This window comes from Temnothorax americanus, unplaced genomic scaffold (genome assembly GCF_048541705.1).
Source record: "Temnothorax americanus isolate GAGA-0224 unplaced genomic scaffold, ASM4854170v1 Scaffold28, whole genome shotgun sequence".
Classification (NCBI taxonomy): domain Eukaryota; kingdom Metazoa; phylum Arthropoda; class Insecta; order Hymenoptera; family Formicidae; genus Temnothorax; species Temnothorax americanus.
In genome coordinates this window covers 2302760-2315296 of record NW_027509421.1, presented here as the reverse complement: position 1 = coordinate 2315296, position 12537 = coordinate 2302760, and the positions used below count along the sequence as shown (strand labels likewise).

The window sequence follows — 12537 nt, the reverse complement described above, 5'->3', positions numbered from 1 at the left end:
TAGCTAAAATTTTTTCCATGTATCACAATTCTTATCTTAGTAGCGGTATAAGCTAAAAAAATATAGAATTCCAGAAAATATTATAAAAAGTATTATTTAAAAAATCACAAGATTTTCAATCAACGGATATTCGAAGTACTGTTAAAGTTATTTCTTAATTTCTAATGCTTTAAATTGTATTGCGTACCGAGCTCAAAGATAATAATTATATGCAATAAACGTTCTTAAATTCATGCTTGATTTCCGGAATAAATAATTACTTCAATAGCATAATATATGATGATATAATATTTATATTGTGGGCAGAGAGAATTTGTGATGTGACAGAACAAGGATAAATTTTGCAGTATTATTAATGACATGAAATATCACGCTTGCTTCATTTGAAACATTAATATAACGCTGCATAACCCGATTTACGATTATGTTTTATATTTACGATAAAAGAGTTAATTTACATTGCACGACATGTGCGAGAAATGAAAAATGGCAGCACGATAAACGTATAAAAACGTATGAACATTTATCGTCTACCTCAAACAATAATTTTTACCATAATATTCGGAAATAGAACCACTAGAATTTTATATGAATATGGCAAAATTACAAACGTATATTATGCAACGATATTATTATTATTACTATTATTAATATCACGAGTTAAATGCGTGATTATGGCGTAAATACTAATGCGTAAATAGCTTCATAGATGAAAAAGAGTCGCTGTAAATTAATGATCCTATCTGCAAAAGTAAAGTACCGATATGCTCGTAATTTCTACGGCCTAAGAAGAAACTTTGAAGTTGAGTCTTAAACGGAATTTTAAATGCCGTAACTTTAGAAGTTGGGACAAGAAGCTCGACGAAGGTTATCGATCCCTGCTAATGATACTTTCTTGTTAGTGAGAAAGTACGGTATATATTTTAAACCCGGGAGGGGGAGGGAAGGGGAAAAAAGTTCTGAAAAGAGCCACGGATGTCCGAGTCTATTCAGAGAGTTCACATATATATAATCATATTATACCTCTTATGTACCCTAAGGTATAATTGCAAATGTTATCTAATGGTTCCAAATTTATAGGACTTGGATTAATCGTTTTTCCAAAGTTGTAGCTAATTTAAAGCATGGTTACACAGTTTGCTCGCCAGAAGTAACGCAAAAAACGTAACGTCATTTTCTGTAACATTTTTATAAAACAAAACTTTACAGTATATTTCTGAAATGTATTCTCATTAATATCATACAAATCTCATCTTACATTCTAGATCGATTATTAAACATTCAAAAATTTTTAAACATGTACGTATATTTAACATTCTTCAATTTTACCTCTGTTCAAATAGATTTTTCTCTTTATGTACATATAATATGTAAGCCACAATAAATACCACCAATCACACGCAAATAACGGAAACGCATTGTGGTTCTAATGGAAGCTCATTAGATCGTAGAAAAGGAGGGAAAGAATATGCCAGGAGCCTTTAGAAGGCCCAAGAAAGTAACGGAAAACGGCGAATGGCTATAACGAGAGAGCGTAAATCGACTATAGGCAGACACAATGCGAACTTAACGAGACAAATCTGACGACGCACCCTCGAGCCAAGAGTTCCGCTCTCCCTCCCAGCTTGATAAGCTGCATTATCGTTTTATCTCGCTACCATCAAGCCTTCAAAATTCAGTAAGCTAACAATCAAGTCCACTTTTTTTGTGTTTTACATGATAATATGTGCCTTCTATTAATTGGAAGCACGTGAAATACGGCGCTCGCGAAAAAGGAGAAAGAGAAAAAAAAATATATATATATCGATTATCCTGCAGAGAAAATACAACGAAGGGTTTAATTGCTATTTAACGTCGAAAGAGTTGGAAAAGTTCGGATAAAAGGAGTCGGAAAAATTTACATTTACTTACTCTTAATTAGAAAGATTCTGTTACAAAAGTAACAGGATCTCACTTTCTAATTAAGTCTCAAGAAGATCCGTTTTAACAACGATACTTTTATTTCATTTACTCGCATCTTAATTACAAAAATAGGAAAATACTTAAAGGCTGGCGAAGCGAGACGCACATATTAATGAAGGTTCTCGGTTTAATCATTTACCAAGGAAATCAATTTCAGTCTCATTTCTGTTCTTGTTTCGAGAATAGGGATTCCACTTTTGTTTTTATGTCGCTGCTCCATTTTTGCATTTCCGAATTTTATAAATCGATCTTAATGGCAGAGTTTGCGACGATATCGCAAAATTCTCGTTATTTTTACGGTTAATTAGACACGATTTTACGGCAACGCAAAAGCGAACGTTCGGTCTCGGCGAAAGCGACTTTGATTTTTCCGACTCGTTAGGCGATTCCCGGCACGAAGGACCTGCCCAAAAGGACGGTACGTTAAGGGCGGGTTATCGACGAGAGGTTGGGAGTCAGTCCCTTTGGTCCATCCAGATTCCTTTGTGTTCGATCAGAAGGGCGAATCGCGAACTATACCGATCGTTATTTATGCTGCAAGGCTTTGTAGCTTGTCAGAATACCATACATATTTCTCAATAATAAGGCGTGTTCAAGTAAAATTTACAAGTTACAAAGTTTACAATTCGCAATCTTCTCATTTTAGTGGCTTAACATTTTTCTATTTAATATTTCCTGATAATAAGGATGAAAATCGTTATTTTGATATTTCAAAAACAAAAAAAGAATAATATATGTTTCCTTACTATATAACATTTTATATATTTCGTATCAACAAGATCGGTCTGCTTTAACGTTACGATATGTTATCGGTGCAGCATGTCGCAAATCGCAAATTAGAGGTAGGTATACATATAAGGGAACGTATCCTTCCTTATCTCAATGTGCTTAATCTACTCTGAGAATCGCGTAACAATGAAGTTTCATAGCGTCTGGGTTGTCTCCAAGGATGTAACTATACGGGCCACTGAATGTATTTATACCTTGCAGATGTGTGTGTAACAACTGGAAAATATTTTACGTTATATTGAAACGAATAATGAGGTTAATATAAGATAAAAACAAAAGAACATATATTTGTACACATGTTAGATTAATATAATCTGTTGCGAATGAAAGCGAGATTAATTTTTCAACATTTTTGTTTGTTTGCTAACGCCGAAAAAACTTAAGAGAAAAGATATTCTTTTACATCGAGCATCAAGATATTGTCAATGTGATATCGCGATATTTAGCTGTGACCGATAATATTTTGCTGAGTCTCAAATCACAGCTTTCCGTTGCGAGCGATATATTTATGTCCCGCGGCGCAAATACTTATTGGCAACGAGTCGCGCATTCGATAATCGATAACAACCGCAAGCACTAAATTACCCAGCGGCAGCTTTCCGACTTCCGCTAACCTGAACTGAACTAGCTATCCAATCCGCTTTCGGAATAAAGAAAATCACAGAATAATTAATCGTGACAATTACCTGCGCCGTCCCAGCGGCGGGGCATCAGGTTCGCGACCTCGCTCATCTTTAACAAGCATATTACTCTAAATCGACACGATATCGCGATTCGGAATCGCGCAACGGCAGAAATAAAATTGGGACAGTCTGGTACCCCGCTGATATTTGCATATCAGTTCGACTGTTTTATTCGCATAAAGTTCTGTTTCTATGTAAAAAATTTTAACGATTTTGTTGTCAAATTGCTTCCTGATCTAAAAATATTTTTAAATTGCATATCGCTTTTATATATGTTTCCGTTCGACTAAAATCACTTTTTCAAAGCAATTTCGATTTATAGGGAATTTATTTGAAAGAATATTTCGTCGATTCAAATATTTCATGTATCATTCACGAAAAAATCCGTAAATTGAAAATAAAAAACAAAGATTCATTTAGTGCCCGGTGGAGCGTTCAATGATTAAAGATTTTCAAGTGTTTAAATCTGGAGTTAAAAAAAAATGGGGTTCAATAATAAAACGGATTTTCATGTTTTTCTTGTTTCTTAAGAGAACGCGATACAACAACTCGCGTCAATCACTGACATCAGCCTCCTTCTCCCTTTTACGCTGTCTTATTATGACGCCAGTTTTGACCCCGAAAAGTCCTGCGGGCAAACCGGTACCGCTTAGTCACCGGCGGCATTATCCTGTCACATCCGCGTCGTTTCCTGGCGGAGCGTGCTTCTTGACACGGCAGTACCAAGTTTTAATTAATCGGTCGAGTGCTGCCTCCCTCGATTTTGCTTTCTACCGTCCCCTTCCCCTCCCTCTCCATCCTTTTCAGGGAACGAAACGGCCGCCCCTAACGATCGATCTCGCGAGGACGAGGGAAACGGATCGGAAATTTCGCCCCGTTATCGCGTGCTTAGTTTGCCTCGTTCATATGCTCCCGAGGCGTTTCATTGGAGTCTCATTCGTTTTGCACCATCATGCGGCCAACGAGAATGACGTAATGGTATGGGGACGTTCCGCGATCGTAATGGTTGAAATAAATACCCTTCACATTGCATATTAATTCTTAATTAGCGATGTTATTACCATCCCCCTTTTTCTGTTAGCGAAAAAAATCCTAAAGGGTATGTCTGTATTCTTGTTGCTTTGGCTTCTTCAAAGTATATGCCTCTTTTTGGCCGCAGTTTTGCATGGAAATGACTAAAGCTTCGCTTCCTATCGAAAAACGACCGTCTGCTGAAAGTGAATGAAATCTCATATCTCATTATATGTATATGCACGCTCGGGAAGAGTTGCTTATCGTCGGCGAAAGTTAAATCGAATGTATCGACCAAGGGAGAGAAGTTTGTAAATAAGAAAACGAGACACCGGCGCTCTTGTCTTCCGTTAGCGCGCGTTTTTCTTCACGACGCGGAAGATAGATACGCCGATACGTCACGTACTTTTAGCTGACGATTTACATTCGCGAGTTTCGCGATACTTTTATCTGAGCGGAGGTGGCGGGGGGGAGGGGGTTAAAGAGAAAGGCGATAAAAATAGGCGCCAATTATTCTTCGAACGAAAAGCGAGATCGGCCCGGCGCGGCGTGGCGCGGCGCTCTCTTTGTTTCGTTCGCCCGGAAATGACGTCTCGATTCTCGCCAGAGCGATAAATTTCCAGCGGAAATAACTTTTGGCTGGGTAGATGGAGGCGAGGGAGTACACGGTAAAGGAGGACAGGAAGGGGGCGGAAGGGTAAGCGAGACCCTCCTCGAAACAACCGCGTTTCGTCCTCGTTTGGAAAAAAAAAAGGTAGATCGAAAGATTCGAGAGATCCGTTTACGTCGATTCGATAAATTACGGCTATGTATTTGTAAAATAAATCATCTTCGATTCGTCCTCTCCCGGGCGGATTCAAGAACATTTCTTCTCGACAACGAAACGTCGTCTCACACCGAAATACGTTAAGCGGATTATCTTGATCTTGCGTAGAGAAATAAACTGATATTTAAGGTGTGACGCAGAAATGGCTGTTAGGAGTAAAAATGGTCCGTCAATTCCGCGCAGCGTATTCGCATCGTCCGATGCTATTTTACAAATAAAACGCGCCGCGCAGTAGTTCGGAAATAATATTCTCCGTCGCCGTCAGTGGCGTTTTATCGAAACGAAACGCACGTGTATATCTTCGTGAGTAAACACGGATGACAACTGGTGTAATTAAACCTGAGTGCGCGGCAGAACGTCGATCGTTACCGGCTTGATTATTATTGGCCGGGCAACATTTCAACCTGATTCCGTCCGAATACGTAGCCGCCGACATAATTTTGTGTCGCGAATATTAAACCGTTAGGTATAAATCCCGGGGTGCGGTCTCGCCTCGCCCTCGTGAAATATCCCGCAAAATTCATCGAACTAATCGAAATACCTGCGTCACCGTGTATCTCGTCAGAAACTGGAATAAACAGAAGGCTGCGGCGAGCGAAAGCAGGGGACGAACGTTACGAGTTAATAACTAAACTTGCCGTTGACGATTAATATGTGTTCCGGTAAACGTAGAGGAGAGAGAGAGAGAGAGAGAGAGAGAGGAAAGTATTTTTTTTATTTTTATTTTAAAACTGAGAATAAATAAAATGCAAGCGCGCAACGGTACGTCGTTAAAAATGTACGAGATTGGAAACATGCGGCAATAATCTTGAATTCGCGGAATTTTTTTTGTTTTTACATTTTAAGAATTAAAATTCACTATAAAAATCGCTGCAAAATATAAAAATAAGAAAATTGTTAAAAAGGTCCGTTCAGAGCGGCTCTACTTGAGATTTTCAGACTGAATTAGGCATTAATATTATTGGATTTAAGAGAGGCACTATTATAAATGCTATACGAGTTGATGAAAAGGAGCATACCGTTTTTCATTAATCTCGCTTTTATTAAATTTCCGCGAGTGTGCGGAAATAAACGCGCGAGAAAGAGAGAGAGAGGCCGCCCCTTTTGGAAGATAAAATTATTTCCATAATACGTTGCGTGTTTCTCGAACGCGGCTGCAATAATAAGCCAACTTGGTCAATTCATGTTTTTCATGATGTGATTTTATTAATTGCGTCGAGTGAGTGTTCTTTCATTAATTAATATAGCCCGATTTAATATTATGATTTAAAATTTCCCATTCCATCGGATTCCGCCACACGCCGCAACGGTTGTCAATTCATCATTTATTATTCCAGCTACACTGTATTGATTCGACTTAATTAATTTAGCTGCGAAATAACCGCTCGTTGCACACAACTGCGCAATAAAGTATATAGATATCAATTAGTGGACTGGCATGGTGTGCAATCAGGAAGACACTCAAATGAAAACGATGTTTCCTTTTTGTTGCGTCACTTGGTTCTCTCTTTCGTTCTCTCTCTCTCTCTCTCTCTCTCTCTCTCTCTCTCTCTCTCTCTCTCTCTCTTCTCCCCTCCCCCTTTCTCTCTTTTCCGGAGAATAAACGCGTGCGGCTTCTTTCGCTTAATCTGGATGTACTTATACGATTTAAAATGATCAAAGTACCGCTGTAAGAAACAACGTTGCCTCGCAATAAAAGTTTCATGAAGCCGAACAAACCGGAGAAAATCTGAAGTGCCAGCCGGGAGGAAAAACAAGGAAGCGAAGGAAACAGAACGGACATAATAGAGAAATAAAGAGAACCGTCCGGCGAGGATCGGTGCTCTCTGTATTATAAAACACTAGGATGGTATATACCGGCGATGGCGGCGATACGCGGCGGAATTACGAAACAGCCGCAAAAGAATCGAGGAGATGAAAGAAATAAAAGGGATTCATTTTGAGTCTCGCGAACGACACGCGCCGGATTTATCACCTGAGATTTTAAGTAACCGACCGCCGCGTCTTCTCTCTCTCTCTCTCTCTCTCTCTCTCTCTCTCTCTCTCTTTCTCTCGAGTTAATTATCGCCATTCCGAGGCAGTTTCTGAATTAGCTTCCGATTATTCCGGCTGCTCCTCACTAATTGTAAGCGCAACTTCACCAGCGAACCGAGAAGAATCGTTCTCGAGCGGAACAGTCGCGCTAGATCATGAACTTACCGAAACTTTCGGTGAAGAAGGAGTGTATCGGAGAACTCGGAGAGAGTGCGGCAAGTTGCGGTTATAGTTTCGAGCGGAACGGGGTTCATTAAAACTGGACAAAGAGATGGAGAGGAAAATAAACACGAGATTCGTGCAATCCATTAATCTGTGACAAGTTGAAGATTCGAAATTCGTTAGCCTAAATATAAATATAAATTAAATGTTAGCTCAGACATATATATATCTGAACTAATATTTTATTTATTACGATATATACTTATTATTACGATATATTTTATTTACAAAATGTATTATCCAAACCGAATAAGATATCATTTTTGTGTATATCATTTTGAAGTAAATTTATACTTTTGTTAGTGAAAAAATATTGAGGAATATCTTCAATTGTTGCGATTTCTCAATTTTCATATTTTATTACGTATTTTTAAAATTAAACTTTAAATTACAAACCAGAAAAAGAAATTTATATTTTATTTATAAATAAAATATTTTTCTGTTTGAAATTTTTTTCAAAGAAAAATGAAACAAAAATTTTAGTTATGTCTTTCATATTATTGTTTATTACTAATTTGATTTTGTTATAAGAATTTTACTCTAAAATTTTTCTTCCTTTTTGTCTAATGGTATTTTTTATGACGAAGATACCAAATAAATCCTTTTATTAAAACTTTTAAAACAAAATTTCAACTAAACTTGTTTAAATAAATCGTGGACAAAATTGCTGTTATTGTTAGTAAGTAGAACTTTTATTTGCAAGTAGGTATTCTATAGATAATAATAATTTTCTAAAAACTTTAAAAATCCTCAGTTATTTTCAGTAGAAATCCATATAATAAAAAATTTACTCTTTTATTTTATTTCTCTCTCTTTCTTTCTGATTGTGATATTATTCTTTTGAACGGTGCTACGTCTTCAGCTGAAAGATCGGCCATTACCATATTAAAATTATCAATAATTGCGCGATGACGATACTCCAAAAAGAAAATCCTAGAGGAAAAGATCGCAGAGGAGAGACTCCGCGACTCGCACCGTTAACTCGCCGCCGAGTGAAGTTCACCAAGGAGAGGAAGCTCGGGCGGGAAGGACGTTAGCAAAGGAAGAGACTAGCGGGAGTCAGGTGACCCGTGTCAAGTTCAAAGACGCTAATGTTAACCCCGCCACCGACGTTTATTCCGCGTTCGTGAAAGGCCGCTGCTACCGCCAGAAAGAGAGAGGCCGCCGTGGAACGAGGTTCCCCTTGATCGAACTATACCGTGAAAACGCCAGGCTCCTGCGACGCAGAAATTATTTCTTCGCGACTTCAATCCCGGTTTCCGACTGATAGACGCGACGATCTTAACGCGTTCGTTTTTACGCTTTTCGGGAGGATTTTTTCAACGAGGATGAGAGAGAGAGAGAGAGAGAGAGAGAGAGAGGAAAAAAGAAAATTTTATGATCTGGTTTTTTTTCGGAGGAGAGCATACACCATACACGGTTCTTTTTCCTCCTGTTGTACGGAGGACGAAGAGAGGATGAATCGAAACGTCCCCCGGCCGCTCATACATATATCTGTCCGCATTTGACGACCGTCGATGTGCGCGCTTTTCCATAATCGCGTTTTCCATTATCCACTCCTCTGTCGGATACCTTTTTTATAGCTGGCACCTCGGAACCCGCGCCAGCACGAAATGCGCCGACTTCTGCATTAACGAATGCATTAAGGATTATCGGCACGACACAATAATCGCGTTAGCCCATCTGTATTTATACGTGACGGCGTGTTCGTTGCACCCGCATCGCGGGCGTGCGTATATTTTCGCAGATTTGATTTTCTACTTCTATAACGGGCAATACCCCGCGGGAGCGGTGGCGGAACGGTGGAGTTTAATGAGATTAAGCGTGAAAAACGAGCGTCCATTGTATAATGCATATCGCGGCAGTATTCGCCAGCGCGGTCTCTCTGCCCTCCCCCCTTTCTCTCTCTCTCTCTCTCTCTTTCCGTTTCCTCAATTCGCAATTTAATATCTCACGAAAGTGAGAGACGACTGTCACCCTTCTCCTTCTCATTCTCTCCCTCCGCCGTCTTTTTGTGCCGTTCCTTCCTTTTTTTTTCTGCGCGAAAAGCAAACCGACGCCCTCGGGAGACGTCTGCCGGCGCACGAGTTCCTTTTTTCACGACTAACCCCTCAATGTCGACCAATGTCGCGACTGAGAACTTTTCTGATGAACTTACGTCATCTCGCTTGGAGCGCGATGAATGAATATAACTTTCTACGTAAAATTTCTGTCCTATAAGATTATCATTAACGACATCGGCATTGCCGAGTCTTGCCGCATTAGACTACCAAAGCTAATTTGAATTTTAACTTCATAGAATGCAAGACTTGAATATTACTCACATTGTATGTCGGCTTGACCATTATTGCTGTCCTAATTGTTTATTTAAAAAAGTAAACTCCAAACTGATTAAATAAATACGAAGTATCATTTCGGCCTATTTCGGAATTATCATTAAATTATAATTTGGACGTCTCTTCATAATATAATAATACAGCTTTCATTAATTAAATTAATAGCGTGCGACTTGAATAATAAAATAATAAGTATAATTTTTTAAATAAAAGCCAAATTTTAGAACAAGCACACCGTTAGTAGAAATTTGTTTGAAAGCCCATGGTTCTTTGCAGATAACAAATCTGTTCGTTTCACATAACTTTGCTGCGGTTACGGCGTTAGCGGGTCGCTCAAACTTCGTATAGAGAAACAATGGGCTCTGAAACAACTGTGGCGATACGAGCTCGCCTGCCTCCGAAAAAAATATATGGCAAAAAAAGAGGAACGAAACAAAAAAGGAAAACGGATGTCGCCGTGTCGACGAAAGTCAGAACGACAAATAATTCGTCGGAACGATCAAGCGCGGCGCCCGATAGAAATTCAATTCCCCAAGGGCGGCAACGCGTAAAAATGGCGCGTCCAACGAGATGGAATTTTTGGCACGCGTTTTTTTTTTCATACTTCATTGTGCCCGGTGTGTGTCCTGTCTCTCTCTTTTTCCGGGCCCCTCTATGTCCGACTTTGCAGCGCGTTTTTCTCTCAGGCCCGGTTAGATCGGTTCGTTATGCCGCTACAGAAGTTTTCCGTTCCCCATTGAGTTTTCCAGCCTAGGGACCGGTGTCCTTTCTACAGCGTGGAAAAAAAAAGCGCGTCGCAGGCAAATTAATTCGCGTGTTTGCGTCCTCGAGGATCTGGCTCCAAAGGCCCACGGCCTTTGTTTCAATAATTCTATCAATTTTTACTCTTTTCGGCAATCTCCCGTCGTCGTCGCTCGATCCGTTCGCCCCGGCATTTTCATATTTGACTCGATTATTTTATGTCGCCCGACGCACACTGCAGCCCGCTATTAAATTTCGATTGGGATTTGCTTAATAGTTTTATCGTCCTCCTCCTAGCTCGTACTCTTCCCAGTTTCGCCTCTTTCTCTCTCTCATTTACCTTTTATATTTCCCCTATACGTCCGACGAATACGGCAAAAATTATACGAATTTTTGCCTCGCAGTTTCGCGATTGAGAACGAAGATGGATGTTTGCTGATAAATTTACCTCTCTGACCGATATTTTCCAGAAGAATGTTACTGAAGCTTCACAAAGAAAGATAACTTTTTACGAAACAATGGATAACTTTATAAAGAGAGCTCATCTATTAAAAAATTTCGCGAATTTTTTCAACGCGACAAGATAATAAACTTACTTAGCGGCGCGAGAAATTAATGTGCTTTCTTTAACAGATAAAATTGTTTATTTTTCCGTTCTTCGTAATTATATCTCGTAGGAAATTCTCTACTCTAATTATCGAATCTAAAATGTGACAACAGTCATCGATAAAAAAATTCTCCTTTCTTAAATAATAATACCTTGATAATTGTGGTGCACATGTAACTTTTTAGACAATACATTATTTTCAACAAGTGAAATGGCGCAGTGGTCAAAGTTATAGGCCTTTTTAACGACTACGCGAGCTGAAACGTTATAAGCGTGCAAGGATCGTAACTATTAGAGAGAAGGCTTCAAAAGCGAAACGTGGTCTATATCGCCGCGAACGGGGATGCGATCCTTCCTCTGAAAAGTTTTAATGGACGCTTTACTGTTCGCCGAAAGTACTTTAATTTTATCGGCAATACCAATTATGCATTCCGAGCATATGAATTACGCGTACTCGGAACGTGAGCGTGTAATATATATTACTTGAACTTTCTACCGCAATAACGATGCTTTATGCACCGCTTTTCGTATCATGTTTCGTTATACAAATATTCGTGAAAAAATTGTATATGAAGTAATTAAGGTTTTCCACGGTACAAATCACGATTGTTACTTTACCGGCAATTTTGAAAACAACCTTTTGCAGCGAAGATCAGATAAAAATATCAGTAATTCTCCGTCTCTTATGTTCCATAATTTTTTTTCAAAATTTTTTTATTAAACGATAGAAACATTACTTTAAAATTGTAAATTAATTGTATCTAAATAAACTTATAAATTGAATCGCGTTTCCGCTTTTGAATATCAAGTTAAGAGTTTCTAATTTTTACCGTAATTTAATTGGACAATAAACGAATCTCTTTTTTCTTAAGACAAGTCTAACATATAGATATTAATAAAAAATAAAATAAAATAAAATAAAATAAAAATTAAAAATAATTCGGCGAAGTCCAAAATCAAATTCCGAATTCTATTAAACAGAAGATAAAATATTTTTTTCGACTTTAATTTATTTTAATTTTAAAATTATATTGTCAATCAAGATGATAAACTCCATGTTTCATTATTAATTTCTTGTCTTGCAATAATCTTTCTTTCCCGTGATTATCTTTAAATAAAAATTTTCGTCTTTTCTTATTCCTTCACGAAAATTTTCTCTAGCAAGCCTCTACAATTCGTAGGCTTTAGGCACCACCGGTGCTCGATAAGAGAACCCGGACTCGTAGAGCTTTCCGGTCAACATTATGTATGCATCTTATGTGCGGGGGTACGTGCGGCACAAGGCACAAGTACGTGTAATCGATGACCACCTTTATCGCGCTGCGC

At 38.6% G+C, this 12537-nt stretch overlaps 1 protein-coding gene and 1 long non-coding RNA gene across 5 annotated transcripts in view; one reads left to right on the top strand and one right to left on the bottom strand.

The window, feature by feature from the left end:
* Nucleotides 1-12537, bottom strand: part of LOC143899646 (uncharacterized) — a 249144-nt gene that overhangs the window by 5240 nt on the left and 231367 nt on the right. The gene's annotated exons all lie outside the window — the stretch shown is intronic.
* LOC143899659 (uncharacterized) overlaps nt 1-12537 on the top strand; it is a 184015-nt gene that overhangs the window by 50262 nt on the left and 121216 nt on the right. The gene's annotated exons all lie outside the window — the stretch shown is intronic.